The following is a 5,059-nucleotide window of genomic DNA, read 5'->3' as shown; positions in this document are numbered from 1 at the left end:
AAGAATTAGCCAACATGAACCAGCAGGGGTCAGGAGAGCACCCATGGTTTTGGATTTGAGTGTGCTTGACCTAGGGAACCAGGACATTAGACCAGATAAGGGAGAGTTTTTTGACTTGGTGGCACTACTGCTGATACTGGATTTAATACCCTGGCAAGGGCTTCTGGGGATGAAGCAAACTTAATGCTACGGTGGCTCCTAGAAGCCTGGAAAATGCAAGGGCCAATGCTGAGCCAAGTTGAAACACCTTAACTGCAATGACAGACAGTAGAAAAGGAACTAAAAAAGCCCAAGGACATGGGCATACTGGATTAAATATATTTTGTGATGATAAAATACCAACCATGGAATGATGTTCCATGGGACATCGCAAAAGACACTCATTCACCAAGGTCATTAAGAATGTACTGGCAAGAGGGTCACCAGCGTCAATAAAAAGTTCAACAGTCACTCTCTTCTGAAGGCCAGTTGCAGACAGTAGGAGGTGCATTTAAAAGTCTTGGCTCATTTCTCATATTGGAATGGTGGAGCTCCTGAAGCAAAAGAGGCCAGGTGGCAGCCCTCAACCAGCAAAAGCCAGGGTGTCATGATTATTATAAAGCCAGATAAGGCTGGAATGGCAGCCAAGTGGAAATGACCTCCAGAGAGTTCTGAGATGTGTAACATCTCAGAGAACACAGCATTCGTAGAAGCAATATACATGAGAATCAATGAGGGCATTGATTAATACGTATAATGAGAAGAATGAACAAATGGATGACAAGAAGGCTGAGAGTGGTTACCCCGATAAAAAGTCATAATGTCTGGCACTGTCCCCAGACTGAGCCAAGATTACTCTGCCAGTTGATGTTTGTTAGCCTTTGTCATCTGGCACCCCAGAAATGACATGATGGGCATACAATACAGATAGAGGGTCCACAGTGGCAGAGATGGAGGCCATGAGTGGACCCAGCAATGTGGACACTCACTCAGTAAGGCCAATCTAACTCCTGGTGCTTCTGAATGTTTAACCTGCCAGCAACATAGACCAACGCTGAGCCCCTGATATAGAGCTCTTTTCAAGGAGACCAACCAGCCATTTGGAGGAAAATCAATTACACTTCAACTCTTCGGTCTCAGAAAAATGAGTGAATCACTCTCACAGGAATAGCCACTCCTGATACGTGTTTGCCTTTCTTGCCCTCAGCCCCTCGTTCAGCATCATTATCCAGAGTATCACAGAGTTCCTGATCCGTACAACACAGTTTCTGACCGAGGTCTCCCATTACAGTGAAGGAGGTATGGGAGTGAGTCATGACCATGGGATTCCCTAGTCATATGGCACTGTGCCATCCAGAATCAGCTGGTCTCAGAGAGCTTTGAAAAGGCCTGCTAAAGGCAGAACTGAGGTACCTTTCTCCAGAATACATTGTACATATTATAGAGAGATTTCTCAATGGCACAGTGACTCCAACAGGGAGCACATTTGGCCCAGGAGCCAAGAGTTGGAAGCAGAAATGGCTTTACTCATCATTATCCCCAGTATATCACTAGGGAATATTATGCTTCTCATCCTCACAAATCTGGGCTCTACCATGTTGGAAGTCCTAGTCTCCAAAGTAAGCGCACTCTTGCTTGATAATAGAGAAAGGGTCCCAGTGAGCTATAAACTATGGTGGCCACCAAGGCACAAAATTTCTCCTTGGAGTTACTCTCCAGTTGCTCACAGTGGTAGCTGGCTTGACAGTTATGCACTTCACTGGCTACTTTGCTTCCCTGTTTTCCTACCAGGGTTCCAACTACCCCTCAGACAACTTGCATTCTAGCCTCATAGCCTGCTTTTGGGGGACCCCAAAATAAGGGACAGGCCTACGGAGCACAAGAGATGCTGCAATAACTCTTGCTCCTGTTTAGAAGCAGTGTTCTGTTAGACTAAAATCATTCAAAATCTAAACAAATCTAAAAAATCTATACTCTATGAACCCTGAAACAAGAATCCCCAAATATTCTATTTACAGTTGTTCTGCTTTGGAACACAAAAATGTTCAGTGGTCACACCAAGAGGACATGCAAGTGGTGCTTGATGATCTTGCTTCCCCATAAATTATTCCATTGATCCAAGAACATAGATGGTATGGAAGGAACAGAGGAGATTTGAACTCAAGGCAGTTGAATTTTACACAGGCCATGATCAGTGACCAAGAGACACATGGCAAAGTCTCTCTGCTCACGATAAGATGGGGAAGGTAGCACCTAGCTCGGAGTGAGAAGAAAGTCTATTCTCTCTCTTTTTGTGCATGGCACAGCCAAGGGGGAGAGACAACATCTCCCTTGCAATCCTCTCAAGCAGAGACTGAGTGGTGATGTCAATGAAGCCTAGGAGATTAAGGGGAATACTGTGAAAAGATTAAAGCAGATGGGACACCCTTCTGATGGGAACAGGGTTGATCATGTTAGAATGGAAGACAGCGGGAGAGCCGCCATCTGCACAGGATGCTGCCTTAACCAAGTTCATTACTAAATGGATTGGTTAGTTATTACATGGACAGCTCCACACAGGTTTCCCATTTCAGTGAAAGAGCCAGCATTCTGTCCTGCCAGCCCCTCTTGAATCTATTCTTGTATTACAGAAGGGACATTCTCCCTGGAGGAGGTTGAGAGACAGCTAAAGCAGCATTTGAACCATTCCTTCAGAGATGAGTGCCTTTGCCTGAAATGATCTTTTGCCACTTCCCCATAGGACAGAGGTCACGGAGGGTCACTGTCCTCAAGAAAGCTCTTGCCCAGAACTGCAGACCTGTGCCTGATGGGGTACTTGCAGGAGACTCCACTAAGAGCAGTTCTCATTCTCCTCTGTGTACACTGCCTCCACCTACTGAAGTGCATTCTGAGCTCTCTGGTTCCTTGTGCACAAGAGAAATTGAAAGAAGCCCCAAAGCAGACCAAAGTTTGCTGTCTTTCCAGGCAGGATATGGGTGTATATAAAAAGATCTCATGAAAAAACAAAAAATAAATGAATAAAACAAACCAAACAAAAAAGAACACATAGAATAGAGTAGTGGTTACCAGAGGGGAAGGGGGTGAAGGGATGGTGAAATGGGTAAATGGGATCAACTATATGATGAAGGATGGATATGAAACTTTTGGTGGCGAGTACCCTGTAGTATATACAGAAGTCAAAATACAATACTGTAGACATGAAACTTAAACAATGTTGAAGACCAATGTTACCTCCATTTTTTAAAAAAAGTTGCATTCTGACATCCAGTGCAGGATCATATAAGAGCAGTTGGTAAAGAATCCTGTTGCGGGATTTCTACAGGACTCCCCAGAGTAACTGCCCGCCCTATCTTATAGTTGTGGATCAAGGCAAAGAGACATTCTCCACATCCAAGATGGTTTGGACCATACAGAACATTTTTGCCTTAGCTACATTTCAGCTTCCTTCTTCCTTAAGCATATGCTCAAATCTCTTGAGAGACAGCATTGCACAGGAGTGGATCAAAGCAGGAGCTCTCGTTTCAGGTTGCAAGAGTTCAAATACCAGCATCACTCTTCCTACTGGGTGACCTTATACAAATTACTTAACTTTCCAGCACTTTACTTGCCTGTAAGTAGAGATAATAATAGGATCTACCTCTGTAGGGGTGTTGTGACGATTAGATGAGCTGATGCCTGTGCTTGCCCTTCTCCATTTAAAAGGCACTATCCTGAGACTCCAAAAATGAATCATGAGTTTACTGTCTCACTGTTAAGGCAAGGAAAAGCCCATCAAAAGAAAAGCTGCCCCTCCCGTGAGAAGAAACTGCATGTGTCTAGTGCTAATAGCGCAGAGCTGGGGTCTCGGCCAGTGATCCCAGATCTCGGGCCGGGGCTGTTTTCAGGAAAGAGCATCCACTCACTATCCATGGGGAGTGAGAATCCACAGAGACTGTACCCACAGGGTGCAGGCCTTTAATTCCTTTGCTTATCACAGGAAACAATACAAATGCCTTTGTCTTTGACCATGCAACTTCCCTCCACTGATGAGTGAGGAAGAGGGTGGTTGAAAGGTACAGCCTGGTGCAGGCCCTGGTGTTTGCATGGAAGGTCTGACTAGTGCTCCGTGGGCTGTGTGAGGGGAGAGAGTGGGGGCAGAAGGGACGATGGCTTCCACTCGCAGAAGCTTTATGGACACTGAAAGCTACTCCTCAAGCACAATGGCATGAAAGTCGTGGCAGCTCTGGGAACTTGTACGTGGAAACAATTTGGAGTACGGTGGGCAGCCAATCTGCCAGCCCCAATCTTGAGTGTTGACAGACTGTCTTCCTTCATGGACCTTCTTTATTAGTACCTGACTGTCCCCTCACGGACAGTGAACACTTTCATCATGCTCTACCTCAGGTCTCAAACTCTGATGCCGACAGGGGCCTGGCAGGTGGTGCAATGAGTGATTTCTCAGTGACTAAGCTGTGGGGAGTTCTGGAGACAGGATTGAACTAGAGAAAACATACCCTGTATGAGGAAGCAACTGTTATTCCCTGTCATTGGATTGTTGCCACGTGGGGTTTTTCATAAGAAGCCAGAAAGCCAGATTTTCTGTGAAAGTTTCAGATTAAGAAAATAGTGTGTGTGGGAAAATCCCAGCACATCTGTAGACCAGGTCTGCCCCACCGACCATCACTGTACAACCTCTGTTCTACAGTTTATAAATTCCGCATTCTCCTGTAACTTTCACAAAGAGCGAAAGTCTTTTCATTTTCCAGATGAGGAAACTAAGGCTCTGAACAGTGGTCTGCTCGTCACCACTCAGTTGTGGATGAACTAGCTTGAGCTCAAGTCCATCTTTCTTTCCATACGAGTCCTGTACTTTCAATCACACAGTGCCCTCCTTCACTTCTAATGGCAGTATGGACCACTTGAGCCAAGGATTATATGCTGAAAGTTTGGCACTGCTTTCCAAAAAGCCCTGGTTTTTTGTCTGTTTATTTAATGAGCAGTCAGTACTACTCCAGTTAGAAATGGCTGAAAGAGGCCCTATAAGAGAGAAGCTTTAGGGCTTCTCTTTTGGGGGAAGCTTTTTGGAGAAGAATCTCTAGGG

The sequence above is a fragment of the Lipotes vexillifer genome, unplaced genomic scaffold (genome assembly GCF_000442215.2).
Source record: "Lipotes vexillifer unplaced genomic scaffold, Lipotes_vexillifer_v1.1 scaffold749, whole genome shotgun sequence".
NCBI lineage: Eukaryota > Metazoa > Chordata > Mammalia > Artiodactyla > Lipotidae > Lipotes > Lipotes vexillifer.
This window is presented reverse-complemented; position numbering follows the sequence as displayed.